The 17,212-nt window shown below is 38.7% G+C and overlaps 1 protein-coding gene and 1 pseudogene across 1 annotated transcript in view; both read left to right on the top strand.

The window, feature by feature from the left end:
* Positions 1-17,212, top strand: part of MCM9 (minichromosome maintenance 9 homologous recombination repair factor) — a 105,863-nt gene that overhangs the window by 70,656 nt on the left and 17,995 nt on the right. The window lies entirely within an intron of this gene.
* Positions 6,975-9,489, top strand: LOC101351874 (60S ribosomal protein L4 pseudogene; annotated as a pseudogene).

The raw sequence follows: 17,212 nt of genomic DNA on the forward strand, positions 1-17,212 counted from the left end.
AGAACCTACTATACAGCTACAGTAGTCAAAACAGCCTGGTACTGGTACAATGACAGACACATTGACCAGTGGAACAGAATTGAGAACCCAGATGTAAATCCATCCACCTGCGGTCACCTGATCTTCTACAGAGGCCCAAAGTCCATCAAATGGGGGAAAGACGGTGTTTTTAACAGGTGATGCAGGCAAAACTGGATGTCCATCTGCAAAAATATGAAACAGGACCCATGCCGCATACCATACACAAAAACTAATTCAAAATGGACCAAAGACCTAAATATAAAATCCAAAACTATACAGATCATAGGAGAAAAAATAGGGTCAACACTAAAGGCCCTAATACACAGCATTAACAGGATACAAACCATAACTAATAACACAGAAACACCAGAAGATAAGGTAGATAACTGGAATCTTCTAAAAATTAAACACTTATGCTCATCAAAAGACTTCACCAAAAGTGTAAAAAGAGAATCTACAGACTGGGAAAAAAAAATTTGACTATGACAAATCCAACAAAGGTCTAATCTCTAAAATCTATAGGAAAACCCAATACCTCTATAACAAAAAGAAAATAATCCAGTTAAAAAATGGGCAAAGGATATGAACAGACACTTCACCAAAGAAGATATTCAAGTGGCTAACAGATACATGAGGAAAATGCTTGTGATCACTAGCCATTAGAGAAATGCAAATCAAAACCACAATGAGATACCATCTCACCCCAGCATGACTGGCATGAATGAAAAACACTGGAAATAACAAATTTTGGAGAGGCTGCAGGGAGATCAGAACTCTTATGCACTGCTGGTGGGAATGCAAAATGGTACAACCATTTTGGAAAAAGATATGGTGCTTCCTTAAAAAGCTAGAAATAGAAATACCATATGATCCAGCAATCCCACTCCTAGGAATATATCCTAGAGAATAAGAGCTCTCGTGCGAATAGACATATGCACACCCATGTTCATTACAGCATTGTTCACAATAGCAGAAAGACAGAAACAACCTAGGTGCCCATCAGCAGATAAATGGATAAAAATACTACGGTAGTTACACACAATGGAATACTATGCAATGATAAAAAACAATGATGAATCTGCAAAGCATCATGGATAAATCTGGAGGGCATTATGCTGAGTGAAATAAGTCAATCACTAAAGGACAAATACTGTATGAGACCACTACTATAAAAACTCATGAAAAAGTTTACACACAAAAAGAAACAATCTTTGATGGTTACTAGGGAGGGGAAGGGTGGGGAGGGAAAACACTAAACAGACAATAGATAAGTGGTAACTTTGGTGAAAGTAAGACAGTACACAGTACTGGGGAAGCCAGCAAATCTTGTTCAGGGCAAGGTCATGGAAGCTCCTTAGACATATCCAGACTCCCTGAAGGACCAAATTACTGGGCTGAGTGCTGTGGGGACCGTAGTCTTGGGGAACATCTAGCTCAATTGACATAACATAGTTTATAAAGAAAATGTACGTTCTATTTTGTGAGTAGCATCTGGGGCCTTAAAAGCTTCTAAGTGGCCATCTAAGATACTCTACTGGTCTCACCCCATCTGGATCAAGGGAGAATGAAGAAAACCAAAGACACAAGGGCAAGATTAATCTAAAGGACTAATGGACCACAAGTACCACAGCCTCCACCAGATTGAGTCCAGCACAACTAGATGGTCCCCGGCCACCATCACTATTGCTCTGACAGGGATCACAGTAGAGGATCTCAGACAGAGCTAGGGAAAAATAGAGAACAAAATTCTAACTCACAAAAAAAGATCAGACCTACTGGCCTGACAGAGAATGGGAAACCCTGAGAGTATGGCCCCCGGACACCCTTTTAGCTCAGTAATGAAGTCACTCCTGAGGTTTACCCTTCAGCCAAAGATTAGACAGGCCCATAAAACAAAACAAGACTAAATCAGCACACCAGCCCAGGGGCAAGGACGAGAAGGCAGGAGGGGACAGGAAAGCTGGTAATGGGGAACCCAAAGTCGAGAAGGGGAAAGCGTTGACATGTCGTGGAGTTGGCAACCAGTGTCACAAAACAATGTGTATATTAATTATTTAATGAGAAATTGGTTTGCTCTGTAAACCTACATCTAAAGTACAATTTAAAAAATGAAATAAAATAAGTAATTATTACTTCTAAACTCTTTAGCAGGAAAAATTAGTAGTTTACTAAGTGTTTTCAAAGGCTATTTTCTTATTATGTCTCCGTTTACTTAGTACCTTTGTGATTGTAAGAATCTACAGTTTATTTGATATGTCTTTTGTAGAAGAACCCCTGGGACATTTTGCAGTTGCCTAAATAATTAACCCTTACATCAGAGATGACAGAAAAGCTCAAGCTCATCAGTCAGAACAAGGCCAGGGGCCGATTGCAGAGCAGACAATCAGTTGCTTATATGCAAGTTCAAGCTGAAGCTGAAAAAATTAGAACAAATCCACAAGAGCTAAAATATGATCTTGAGTATACTCCCCTGAATTTAGAAACCATCTCAAGAATAGATTTGACTTATTGAACACTAATGACCGAATACCAGATGAGTTGTGGAATGACATCAAGGACATCATACATGATGAAAGCAAAAGGTCATTAAAAAGACGGAGAAGAAAGAAAAGACAAAAATGGATGTCAGAAGAGACTCTGAAACTTGCTCTTGAACGTAGAATAGCTAAAGCAAAAGGAAGAAATGATGAAGTAAAAGAGCTGATCAGAAGATTTCAAAGGGTGGCCGGAGAAGACGAAGTAAAGTATTATAATGAAATGTGCGAAGACTTGTAGTTAGAAAACCAAAAGGGAGGAACACACTCAGCATTTCTCAAGCTGAAAGAACTGAAGAAAAAAATTCAAGCCTTGGGTTTCAGTATTAACGGATTCTATAGGGAAGATACTGAACAGTTCAGGAAGCATCAAAGTAAGATGGAAAGAATACCCAGAGTCACTCTAGCAAAAAAGAATTGAAGGACACTCAGCCATTTCAGGAGGGTAATATATGATCAAGAACTGATGGTACTGAAGGAAGAGGTCCAAGCTGCACTGAAGGGAATGTTGAAAAACAAGGCTCCAGAACTGACAGAAAACTAACTGAGATGTTTCAACAAACAGATACAGCTGCAGGTGCTCACTCATCTATGTCAAGAAATTTGGAAAACAGCTTCCTGGCCAACGGACTGGAAGAGATCCATATTTGTCCCCTTTCTAAACAAAGGTGATCCAACAGAATGTGGGAATTATTGAACAATATCATTAATATCACACGCAAGTAAAATTTTGCTGAAGGTCTTTCAAAAGTGGTTGCAGCAGTACATTGACAGGGAACTGCCAGAAATTCAAGCCAAATCCAGAAGAGAACAGCAGAGAATACCAGAAAGATGTTTACCTGTGTTTTATTGACTATGCAAAGGCATTTGCCTGTGTTGATTATGACAAATTATGGATAACATTGCAAAGAATGGGAATTCCAGAAGACTTAATTGTGCTCATGAGGATCCTGTACCTAGACCAAGATGCAGTTCCAACAGGACAAGGGGATATTGCGTGGTTTAAAGTCAGGAAAGGTGTGCGTCGGGGTTGTATTCTTTCACCATACTCATTCAGTCTGTATGCTGAGCATAATAATAATCTGAAAAGCTGGACTATATAAAGAAGAATGTGGCATCAGGATTGGATGACATTTCATTAACAACCTGCATTTTGCAGATTACACAACCTTGCTTGCTAAAAGTGAAGGAGACTTGAAGCACTCACTGATGAAGATCAAAGACTGTAGCCTTCAGTATGGATTGCACCTCAGCATAAAAAAAACAAAAATCCTCACAACTGGACCAATAAGCAACATCATGCTAAATGGAGAAAAGATTAAGGTTGTCAAGGATTTCATTTTACTTGAATCCACAATCAACGCTCATGGGAATGGCAGTCAGGAAATCAAAGGACGTATTGCATTGGGCAAATCTGCTGCAAAAGTCCTCCTTAAAGTGTTGAAAAGTAAAGATGTCAATTTGAAGACTAAGGTGCCCCTGACCCAAGTCATGATATTTTCAGTCACCTCATATGCATGCCAAAGCTGGACAATGAATAAGGAAGACTAAAGAAGAATGGATGCCTTTGAATTATTTTGTTGGTGAAGAATATTGACTATTCTATGGACTGCGAGAAGAATGAACAAGTCTGTCTTGGAAGAAACAACACATCCAGAGTGCTTCTTGGAAGCGAGGGTGACGAGACTTTGTCTCACATACTTTGGACATGTTATCAGGAGGGACCAATTCCTGGAGAAGGACACCATGCTTGGTAAAGTAGAGGGACAGCAAAAAAGAGGAAGATCCTCAATGAGATGGATTGACACAGTGGCTACAACAATGGGCTCAAGCCTAACAACGATTGTGAGGGTGGTGCAGGTCTGGGCAGCGTTTCGTTCTGTCATATATAGGGTCGCTGTTAGGCAGAACCTACTTGATGGCACCTAAGAACAACAACAACATCAGGGAATACTGGGACAAATGCTATGAATCTGTTTTAGAAAGGGAGAAAATTAGCAATGCTATATGATACACTTAAGAATAAATCCTTGGAAGTAAAAGTATTTCATTTACCACCCCTACTGCCTTTCCCCCAGCTAAGTGTGAATTAGTTTGAATCTTTTGTGTTGGGTGTAAAAATGTCATATGTTCCAAAAGAAATATCCTGTACCTGAACTGTTCACTTATGGCACCCAGAGGTTGGACAATCTCATCATAACTACTTTATGCATTGGTATCATGCTTCTCACACTATCAGTGGTAAAGGACTGGTTTTTGTTGTTTTTTTCCATTCATTGCAGAGCAGTATTTTTATACAATACAGTAAAAATGAATTACTAAAGAAATAAAGACATATAAAATGAAAGCCTCAGTTCTGCTTCCACTTAGGATGTAGAAAATTATAAAAGCATGTCACTCCCACCCTGAGGAGGAAAATCCAGATTACCCATAAAGATCATAACTTTCCTTGATCAGAGAGCTGAGGTCACGAGGAAAACAAGGGAACTTAATTCTGAAGTATGACAAGCCCAACGTGTGACACAAACTGTTTCACCTTTGGTAGAACACAGGAGGAAGAGGCAGCTGCCATGGAGGCAGATAGGAAGAATTTTTTTTTAGTTTCCTATAATCCAAATGCTGACTAGCATATCAGTTTGGAATAACTGGGATCCCCAAACGTAAGGGAAGTTCTCAATCACTTGCAAGCTCTTCTTCAGGGGCCTCCACCAGATGCTCACAAGAAAAACTGGGCAGGGCAGAAGACCAGAGAGGCACTCCCCCACTCTCATCTGTCATGCAGGCGTGAGGAGGTGTTTGACTGCTTCTAGGGAATAAACACAAAACACTGCCTGCTTTCCTAGACGTTTCTCTCATATATAGCAAAAACTTTAAATCGCTGCGGGTAGGGCAAAAAACTGCCTCATCCCTAGGACTCCTGGGGGAAGGGTAGAAGCAAAACTCTTCTGATTCTGGACAGGGATAGAAAATCCTCTTCCCTCTACCAGGAGCCAAGCAAAGAGGTATTGCTTCTGGGAGAAGGGTAGAAGCAAAAGCCATCCACCCCCGAAGGGAGGACAGGAAACCCTCTTGGATCTAGGATCCTAAACCAATCTCTTCCATGACTAGTAACAACATATGAATGGCACAAGTTCGCAACCCAAGCTTGAATAGCCTAGCACTCAGAGCCTTGATGGTAGACCTGCATAGAAAGGCGCCACATAAGAATAGATTGGAAGGTGATGGAAAGGAATAACAATAGGAGTGGAGGCGATACATTTATCATCAGCAACCCCCCCTTAGTTGGAGTAACATCTAAAGAAAGTAAATTTAAGGAATCATTTTCAGATTAGATTTCTTTTGTCAGTTGGGAAAGAAGAGAATTTATAGCTAGGAGGCAAGAGAGTTGAACATTAATTATTTTGCTAGTCATATTTACAGTTAATTTTTCGTTGTTCCTCCTTTGAACCATCTGTCAAATATGTAATGTGTATTGAAAAGAGTTTGCCTGAGAAGTACTCTGAGTGCTTTCATTTAATGAACTTGCTCAAGAGCTTCCTTTTTAGACCACTGCACCATGGTACATTGTTATTATGGTTATTATTATGCTAATTATTTGTATTATTATGGTTTCAAGATAAAATTCGTCAAATATCCATTTTTGTTTTAGGCTGGCAGTTCTCTAGAGGAGCAAATCCAGTAAAGCGTGTGTGTGTGTGTGTGTGTGTGTGTGTGTGTGTGTGTGTGTGTACATATGTATACATAGATATACAAATATATGTACGCACATGTATATGCATATGTGTATGTATGTGTATAGAGAGAGACAGAGACAGAGATTTGTTTCAAGGAAATGGCTCATGGAATTGTGAGGCTAGCAAGTCTCAAATCCGTGGGTCAGACGTCAGGCTGGAGGCTTCTCCTAATTCACATGGTTGCAGGGGCTGACCAACACAAAATCAGCAGATCAAACAGCAGGCTGCTGGCTCATGTCCCAAGAACCAGAGATGAAAGGATGACAAGTCAGATGCAGGATCCAGAGAGGGTGAGCTTTGCCAGAACATCCTTATACATTGAATGCAGGCCACACCCCCAAAGAAATTCCCCTTTCCTTGGCTGATTGGTTTGATTCATCTGATTGGCTGTTCACATTGGATCACAAAATGGAGGATGATTGTATAATATCTGCCAAACCACTGAGAATCATTGTCTAGTCAAGTTGACACATAACCGTAACCATTACAGTTAAAGAGTTTCATATCTCTGAACAGTGCCATGTACCGCAATCAATATTTTAACCTTCCCAGCTTCTCTGTATTTATGTAAGAATGCTTTTCAAAGCATTTTAGCATTTTTTTATTTAAAGATTATTATAATTTATTGAATTTCAAGAATTATAGAATCTTTGTTCTCTAGATATTACAGTTAACTAGGTCTTGTATGCATTCAGTTGAGCAGTTATTCAATGACTGTCAGGTATGGATGTTGATGGCATTCTATGTTGTTTTCTCCCCTTTTCCTTCCACCAGCACCACCCCCCACATAACTATTTCTGGATTCATAAAGACATTTATACTATTTTATTATTATCATGCATTTGAAAAGGCACTCACATTTCCCTAAAGATTGCATAACAGTGTAATTATGTGGGGGTTTTCAGTGGTTTGTTCTTTTTGTTGTCCCTCCAAATATCCTTCCTTCTTGAAAGAATGTCTTTTTCTCTTGATCCATTTAGTGAAGGTATTTTTTAATTACCTCATAACAATAGAGCCTGGATTCCTGTGGTCTTCTCTGAGCTTACTGAACAGCCAGTTTTCAGTCTATTCCCAGGGATGCCAGGGCCACCGTGTGCTGACAAGCATTTAGTAGTAAACTGCTTTTGGTTCTGAACAAAATGTTTCTAATGCATGCTGGCCTCAACATTTATTTCAATTAGAAATTTACCATTTCTCACACTGTTCAAAATGTTAAGTTTTATTTAAAAACAGAGGAGTTATACAACCTGGATTTTAATCTCCTGCATCTTGGGTTCTTAGGTTCCATGTTTTCCACACAGCGGAGGTAGCCAGAACAAGGATAGATGTTGGTATCCAAGAGATCAAACATTTTCCCTTAGGACTTATTTTTCTTCTTCATGAAGTTTTGATGAAATTACTTCAAATTGCCACTGTCACCACTTAGTACAACAAACATCTAACACTAAAAACAGCAATGAATGTCTCTTCATTTAAACTAAAGTGAAACTAAATTGTTAATATTCTTGTTGAAAAGAAAATGTGGTTATGGTGGAAAGACAAGCTTTGAGGTCAGAGACCTAGATTCAGTTACAGTGGCCATTACTACTTTCTGACCTTGTGCAAGATAATTGTCATCTCTGAGTCTCAGTTCACTCATATGTGAATTGGAAATAACAATACCCTTCTTGCAGGGACCCTGGAGCCCTGGTGGCGCAGTGGTTAAAGTGATCTACTGCTTACCGAAAGGTTGGCAGTTTGAATCCACCAGCTGTCCCTGGGAAACCCTATAGGGCAGTTCTACTCTGTTCTATGGGGTTGCTATGAGTCGAAATCTACTCAACGGCAACGAGTTTGGTTTTTTTTTTTGTTTTTTTTCTTGCAAGGATGTTCTCGTCTTAGAGTTGATATATGTCGACTTCCTGGCCCAGTGCCTTCCAAATAGTACTCGGAAGCTGTAGCTTTGTCCACACCACACCAACCTGCACAAAAACGACAGGCAGCCGTATGCCGTCAGTGAGTTGGCAGGTCATCAGATGAGTACTGAGTCTTGGGGGTACTGGCAGAGCTGTGGCTCCAGTTCCAAGAGTTGGAGGTGGTGGGACTCACTGCCCTGGCCAAAGTGCTTTTGGAAATATGTGTTGTGGAGGCCACATGTTTGCACCAACCAAAACCTGGCACCATTGGCACCATCGAGTGAATATCACTCAGAAGCACTATGCCGTGTACTCTGCCCTGGCTGCCTCAGCCTTGCCTGCACTGGTCATGTCTAAAGGTCATCATATTGAGAAAGTTCCTGAGCTTCCTTTGGTGGTCAAATATGATAAAGCTGAAGCCTACAAGAAGACCAAGGAGGCTGTTTTGCTTCTTAAGAAACTTAAGGCCTGGAATGATACCGAAAACGTCTGTGCCTTTCAGCGACTGAGAGCTGGCGAGCACAAAATGAGAAATCAACGTCGTATCCAGCGCAGGGGACCATGCATTATCTATAATGAGAACAATGGTATCATCAAGGCCTTCAGAAACATCCCTGGAATTACTCTGCTTATGTAAGCAAACTGAACATTTTGAAACTTGCTCCTGGTAGGCATGTGGGACGTTTCTGCATTTGGACTGAAAGTCCTTTTTGCAAGTTAGATGAGCTGTATGGCACTTGGCGTAAAGCTGCCTCCCTCGAGTAACTACAACCTTTCCGTGCACAAGATGATCAATACGAACCTCAGCAGAATCTTGAAAAGCCCCGAGATCCAAAGAGCCTTCCGAGCACCACACAAGAAAATTCATTGCAGAGTCCTGAAAAATAACCCACTGAAGAACCTGAGAATCATACTGAAGCTAAACTCATATGCAAAGACCATGTGCTGAAACACCGTTCTTCTCCAGGCCAGGAATCACAGACTCAGGGTGGACAAAGCAGCAGCAGCACCTTTAGCCAAATCAGATGAGAAAGGGGTTCCAGGCAAGAAACCTGTGGTAGGAAAGAAAGGAGGAAAGAAAACTGTTGATGTGAAGAAACCGAAGAAGCCTGTGGTGGGAAAGAAGGCTGCAGCTACCAAGAAACCAGCAGCTGAGAAGCCAGCAGAAAAGAAACTCATCACAGAAGAAAAGAAGCCTGCTGCATAAACTCTTAAATTTGTTTATTCCATACAAGTCAAAGCATTTTGGACAGCTTATTTTGAATTAAAAAAAAAAACCTGTTGCCGTCAAGTCAATTCCAACTCATAGCCACCCTAAAGGACAGAGTAGAAGTGCCCCATAGGGTTTCCAAGGAGCGCCTGGTGGATTAGAACTGCTGACCTTTTGGTTAGCAGCCATAGCTCTTAACTGCTACGCCACCAGTGTTTCCACTTTGAATAAAGACCTGATCCAAAAAAAAAAATACCAAAAAAATCACACTCTCTTAGGCTAGAGTGGTATGTTAAAGTCTCTCATTATCATTGTTTTTTGTCTGTTTCTCTTTGCACCTCTTGTAGTTTCTGCTTTATGAAGGCATTTGCTGTGGCCTTTAGCATTTGTACTTCGTCTTGATGCTTTGTGGCATGAATTTATTTTTTTTTTAAAGACCGTTTTCTAGCCTAATATCCTCTTAGACCAGGATGAAAAGATATTTATGACTCTCTAAAATAATTTTATTTAATATGTACATGAAGGTGTTCACAAGACTTGCTGTGTTTCTGAACTTGTTTGAGTTTCCTAAATAGTTTGAGAGTTACTGTGCCAACAGCATTAATGGTAATGACAACCACAAAAAACAGTAATATTCAGACTTTCTTTGCAGCTCTTATTCTTAGAATATATTCCACTGAGGTCAGTGCATGTTCAAAAGTTATTTGAATTAATTATTTTCTTTGTGTAGTTATGATATCGATGTGATACACAGTTAGGAAATAGGGTTTTAAATTTCTGTTTGTGTTTACTTTTAGAGTTTGCTTTTTTCAAATGCCGACGGTTGATTTAATTTTATATTCTGAATTTGTAAAAATGGTTAAAAGTCAAAACTGTGTAAAAAGATATACCAAAAAAATCACACTTTCATCCCTACCCCTTCCCACAGATATCCTTTTCATTAGTTCCTGATTTATCCTTCCTGTGTTTCTTTTTTTGCAAAAATTAGCAAAAACACAGAGAGGGGTCTGTGTGTATGACTCTCCCCTCTTTGTTACCCAAAAGATAGTATTTTATATGTACTCTTTGGCACTGCTTCAGTGGTACCCCACAGATTACTATAGGTAATATCATTTTTTAGAAATCTTACAATTTCAGTTCATACTTTCCTTTTTTTCCAAGAGTTATCTAAAGAGATTTTTAATCTCCAGATAGGATTTTTTGTTTTTTTCTTGGTATTGTTATTAATTGCTAGTTTTATTGCATTGTGATCAGAGAATGATGTTTATATTATTTCTACTTTAAGGAGCTTAGTGAGGTTATTCTCTATTATCAGAGCTTAATACATAATTTGTACCTTTAAATTATATTGTTTAGATGCTTCTAACTCTTCACCTGCCTTTTTACGTTTAGTTTCTCTTAGGCGAGAGTGGTGTGTTAAAGTCTCTTATTATCATTGTGTATTTTGTTTCTCTTTGCACCTCTTGTAGTTTCTGCTTTATGAAGGCAGTTACTGAGGCCTTTAGCATTTGTACTTCTTTGTCTTGATGCTTAGTAGCTTGAATTTTACCTTGCCTAATACCAGGATCACAACTCCTTTATTCACAGTATTTGCATTTGCCTAATATATCTCTGCTCATCCCTTTATGTTTAGACTTTTGATTCAGTTTGTTTTATGTGTGTCTCTTGTATACAGCAGAGTGGTTTTGTTTTGTAACTTGTTTTCTTTAAATGTGTGAGTTAAGCACATTTACATTTATTGATATAACCAGTATGTTTAGTGTCAACTGTTTCATTTTTTATAATTCACAATGTTTCTCTCTCTGTGTGGTTAGTTTAGGAAAGTTTGCATTATAGGGCAAGGGTTGGCAAAATTCTTCTTTAAAGGTCCAGATATTAAATATTTTAGGCTTTGTGGACCATACAGTCTGTTTCAACTATTCAGCTCTGCCCTTGAGATAGGAAAGAAACCATAGATAATATGTAAATGAAGGACATGGCTGTGTTCCCACAACACTATTTACAAAAGCTAGAAGTGGGCAAGATTTGGCTTAAGGACTGTAGTTTGACAGTCCCTATTCTAGGATTTACCTTAAAAAAAAAAAAAAAAAAAAACTTTTTGTGATACTTGCAGCCCTCTTTCTCCTCACTTGGGAGCAGAGCTTTGAACCAGTTCTTCAAGTTTGAACCCCTGCTGAGAATTTGCATTTCTAACAAGTTCCCAGGCCAGACTGATGCTGCTGGTTAGGGACCAATTCTGAGAACCACTAGTAGAGCAGTGGTTCTCAAAATGTACTATACATAAGAATCACTTGGGGACCTTGTTAAAAGGTAGATTCTTTTTCAGTATATCTAGGGTAGAAATCCAAATTCTCAGGAGAGGTTTGAACTGGAATGAACCAGTTCGAAACCCTGCTTGGGAGCTTTAAATAATATTCTTTGACTCCAATCTGTTATTCATGTGATAATCAATGAGCTTTTATTCTACCATCCCCCTTTCTCCCTTCTCCTCACTTTTTTTTTTCAAAATAGTTGTATTATTTATACTTTGTCAAGACAAGTAACATTTACATGCTCTTCCACTTTTATCCCTTCCTTTGTTTTAGTCTTAGATCTGAAATGAAATGTATCCAATGCTTGTTGCCAAAGCATCTGCACCATCTTTTGGTTGAATGAAGCTCATTCTCTAACAGATTCCTTAAGAAGGGCTCCTGAGTATTGTACTGAGTTTTTGCAGTGTTTCAAACCATTTTATAGCTTTGATACTTGCTGAACAGTTTGGCTAAATATAAAGACATTGGCTTATGCTTTCTTTCCTGTAGTCTTGCTTTGTATGCTGCTATTGAGAAGTCCAATGCCATCCTGATATTGTTTTCTCTGTAAGTGATTTGGTTTTCTCGCCTGAGGCCCAGAGGATTTTTTCTTTATCTTTAAAATGTAACAGTTTTGCTAAGCTCTTTCTCAGTCAATTATTCCTGGTCAATTTTTCTAGATGTTAGAGAACACTTTGAAATGTAGAAGTCTTCTTTTATTTCTGAAAAATTTTCTTGAATTATAGCTTTATGTATTCTGTTCTTTGTTTTGTTTTTATTTTTCAGTAATTCTAATTATACATATGTTAGCACTTCTTTGCCTAGATTATGTAGCAACCATTTTTTTTCTTAGACTTTTTAGTTCTTGTGTATTGTATTTTTATTTTCTTGGCTAATTTTTATTCCTCTCCTCAACACCCATTTCTGTCCTGTGTATTCTCTCTTGGGTACCTTAAATTTGAACATTCATTTCTGAAATTATTTTGTCAATTTTTTCCCCCAATTTCTTTCCTGATTTTGGTTATATCCAGATTTATATCTTCCTCTCTTTTCTTTACTGTTCTGAGTTTTTTAATTTCTGATTTGGGGTTTTGAATTTCTGGTTTTAATATGTGAACATGTTTGTTTAAGAATATATAATTCAAGTCATGGTATTTTGTTACATATATCCTCTGCCTTGTGGAATTTTGAAGAGAGAAGTGATACAGGGGACTTTTTTATCAACTGATGTATTTTGACTCTTATAGTAACTTTATATGAATGTTGCATGTTATTTCTATTCGTTTTGAAATGTCTTACCTTTTCCTGAGTCATTGATAATAGATATTCTATAAGGCATTGTTGAGAGGTTTAGATAGCTTCCTAGGTTTTACTTCAGAGAAATCTCAAGGAAGTTCATTTTACTTAATAGTGTTTTTCTAAGGGAGATAGTTGATATATCTTCTGATTCTGTGATTCTCATTTGTTTCTGTAGGATCTTTAATAGCCTCTGCTTGCCTCCTCCTTCCCCTGATCACAAAGACTCCAGAGAACTTCTGCCCCTTGCACATCATCTCCTTCTACCCCAGAACCCTTCCCAAGACTACCACCTCTGGTCCCAGGAACTTTCAGGCCCCTCTTTGTGTTTCCCTGTAGTCTCTGCTTTGATTCACAAGGTCTCAAACCTGGTCTCAATATTTTCCCACTCTCTGTAAACTCTTTCCTTCTAGGATAATTTTATCTATGTTCCACCTCCAGAAGAACCCCGTTGCTCCCTCCTCTTTTTCACTCCAGTATATACTCTAGAGCTAGCTTTGCTGATTTCTAATGTCTGTTTCTCTGTTTACATAGAAATTGAAGTTTGTAGTATTCTTCATCTCTCTTATTTTTTAGTATTATGAGTCTTGTTTTATGAGCTTATTTTCTCTTTTTGTGTACCCATAAAGTCTTCGGAGGATGTGTTGAGAGGTTTGGATATAAGCAGCTGCCAATACCCTACAGAAACCTGGAAATCAACATTTTTTTAAGTTATTCTTCGTTGTTGTTTAACTCATAATATTGACTTTTGCTGTATATTTTAAAAAACATTTACCCATGTTTTCTCTGAATCATTCCTAAGAAAAGTCATTGGAGAGGTAGTTATCTACAATTATTTTGAAGGGCTCAAATATAGAAATGAAATTAGACTTGTTCTGTATCCTTTAAAATCAAGGGCTGGAAGCTTCAGACAAGCATATTTAAAATCAGTACGAGAAACACTTTTTAGTACTTAGAGCTGCCTAGAGATCAGTAGGCTGTCTACAGGGATGTCGAAGTTTTCAATTTTAAACTAGAAAAAGAATTATATAAGGAATTCAAGCATCATATGCTGCTAGATGGTTTATTACAGAATTGGTTTTACATTATATCTTGTGCTAGACACAGGACAAGTTTAGGAAACAACACCAAGAGCTTCATCTGCTTTTAGTGACCTCAAGAATGCATTGGGTATAGACATAATACCATAGTGATTAGGAGGAGAGAGTCCAGAGCTAGTCTGGCTAGGTTGAAGTTCTAGCTCCACTGCCTACAGACTGAGCATATTACTTAACTTCCCTGTGCCTTGGCTCCTTCCTCAGTAAGATGGTGAGAATCATTCTACCTATTTCATAGTGTCGTTAAAAGATTAAATGAGCTAATCCATGTAAAATGCTTAGGATAGAACCTGGCACATAATAAATACTGTTTAAGTGTTATCTGTTCTTGGTCTACAATTCCTTTCAGAAAACCTTGGAGCCAAGTACATTTTGGAATTTAGGTTTTTTTTGTTGTTGTTGTTTGTTTTGTTTTTTAGGAAAGTGCGTATACCATATATTATGAAACATCCTAGCAGGGTCTGAGACCACACCCTGTAATCAAACACTAACTTTTTTTTATAATGAAACTTGTAAAAATGGGATAAAGATTCATATCAGTTTAGGTCAAGTTTTGCTTCAAGTTAACTGTGAAAACCTTGCTTTTTCAGAACTTTTTGGATTTTGAAATTGTAATAAGTTTATACAGGCGATTAGCATCATCAAGTTCCTGCATCTTGTCTAGGAGCTCTGAGCAGTCAGCCGAAGCATGAGCCTGTTCCAGGATGAAATACTGAACGCTACAAAGTGGATGGGAGACCCTGGGTGATGCAAATAGTTAAGTGCTGGACTACTAATCAAAAGTTTGGTGGTACAAACCCACCCAGAGGCACCTCGGAAGACAGACCTGGCAATCTGCTTCCAAAAGGTCACAGCCTTGTAAACCCTATGGAGTACACTTGTACTCTAACACACATGGGATTGCCGTGAGTCAGAATTGACTCAACAGCAACTAACAGCAAACAACACGGAGTAGGTGATAACTGTAAAGGCTTTTTAAAGTTAGAATGAGACTAGTTCAAGTTACCTTAAATAGACTTTAAGCCAGGGGACCCAGAACAGCAGAAAGCTGGATCTTTTGGTGATGATATGGAAGCTGAGAGTTTGTACAAAATAGATGTCAAATAGTTGTGTTGTCTTATTACCACCTTACCAGTTCATTCATCCCTAAACCTGCTCTCCCATTTTTGTGACTCAGATACTTTCTCTGCCACTAATTTTTTTTTAAGTCTTTTATCCTTGTTCACCTCTCTTCAGTAGTTCTACTGCCCCTCCTTTCTCCATTTCAAATCCCCATAAGAGGGGCCCAGTTAGGTACTGTCATCCCTATTAGAGGATTTATGCAAGAACAGCTCTTACGTCTCTGGCCAGTTTATGAAGTGACTGCTCGTGGGTCAAATGCCAGTCTCTGGTTCATTTAGCTCTTCCTTTATGGAAGTTTACATAGCAGGGATTCTGGGGTTATGTGCTTGGCAGACATGCCAGGGGTTGGCCTGTACAGAACTGTAATGAACCAAAAAACAGAATCACTTAAGGAATATACCAAAGATTTGTCAACACTGGGAAACAATAGGTTAGACAAATGGACAGATAGAATAGCCTGGTGAATCAATTTAAGTGGGAGGTAGGTCTTTGTGAGCAGTTTGTAGTTAATGGATTTCAAAGAGACAGATAAAAAGGATTGCAGTGTTTTAAAAACAGCCCTATAGTCACATGTACCTAATGACATGTGAACTCTTGGTCAAGCTTTGTAGTAATTTTTACAATTTCTCCCCAGATCACAGGTACCACCAGTTATGTGATCTTTTTTCCTCCATCCAAGTCATCCTATTTAATTTTTTAAAAAAATTTTTTAACTTTTATTTTGACATCATATTACTTAAACAGAAAAATGCAAGAACCGTACATGTTGTTTTTTGCTTTTGGGTCAGTTAAGAGTGCCCTGGGTCACCAGTGGACATCTCTCATCCGTTTGGTGGTAGGAAACAATGAAAACACTTTTCCTCTTTAGCTCATGTATTTACTTTTCATAGCACTCACTCTGGTTCTTTCTGTAGTTTAAGAAAAAAGTGAATCTGCCTCCAATAGTATCCTGTCTAACTTTCCTGGCTCACAGTTTTCAGAATCCTAAATTCATTCCCTGTAAGTAGAGAAGCCTGTTAATCTTCCTGATGCAGACTATACAGTTAATTGCTAAATGCAGAATTCAGAAAAATATCTCAAGAGACATGAAGCATATTATGTGTTAATTAGTAGAAGATAGGAACGGTTAAGAGTGGAAAAGGAGCATGTAATCTTGAAATCTACCAAAATAAAATAAAGATACTCTGATTTTTACCTTTTGGAAAAACCTTACTTACTCCTTGCTCCCCAATTCAAAGACTTTTCTTCTTTGGGCCAGCAATACAAAGACTTCTGCACCGTAGAGTAAGTGCCTTTCACTAAGCCATCATTGTCCAAATATTTTGGGGCCCTTAGTCCTTTCTCTGGGAACTCTTCAGGTTTCTCCTTGAGACATTTGATACCTTGCAACATCATTTTCAGGAACTCTTGAATATTTCTGCTTGCATGTGCACATGCTCTCTCCCTCTCTCACATCTCAAGTGACTGAAGTCTGATTAATTTATGAGGGGGTTTTGGTTTGAATTATAGTCTCCCTCAAGGATGTTAATGTGACCACTGAATCAGAATATCTGGCTGGCCTCCAAGGCTGCAGGGAATTTCTCTGCAGAGAGTTAACAGCACACTTGTCTCAGGTTTCCAGACTCTCTTTATTCCCTTTCATTTCTACTTGAAAACTGGTTAGTTCTTTTCTACAATACTTTGACACAGGCAGTTTACATGACAGTGTGATGTGGGTTAAAAGTAAAGTGCTGTGCTCCACACTAACATTCAGTGCCCAGGCTCCTTCCCTCATGTGGTTCTCCGACTCCAGGGCCTTATCTTCCTCTATATTCCACTGGAAAATAAAGAGGGAAAATGTGGAGGTTTGCACAGGAAGGCATTTTAGGGGCCAGGCCTGGAAGCAGTATATCTTGTTCTACCCCGACTCCATGCCCAGACTTGGTATTCTAGCCCTCCTTAACTGTAAGGAGCCCTGGTGGCAGAGTGTTTAAGAGCTTGGCTGCTAACCAAAAGGTTGGCAGTTCAAATCC

The sequence above is a fragment of the Trichechus manatus genome, unplaced genomic scaffold, assembly GCF_000243295.1.
Source record: "Trichechus manatus latirostris isolate Lorelei unplaced genomic scaffold, TriManLat1.0 scaffold00098, whole genome shotgun sequence".
In the NCBI taxonomy this organism is placed as follows: domain Eukaryota; kingdom Metazoa; phylum Chordata; class Mammalia; order Sirenia; family Trichechidae; genus Trichechus; species Trichechus manatus.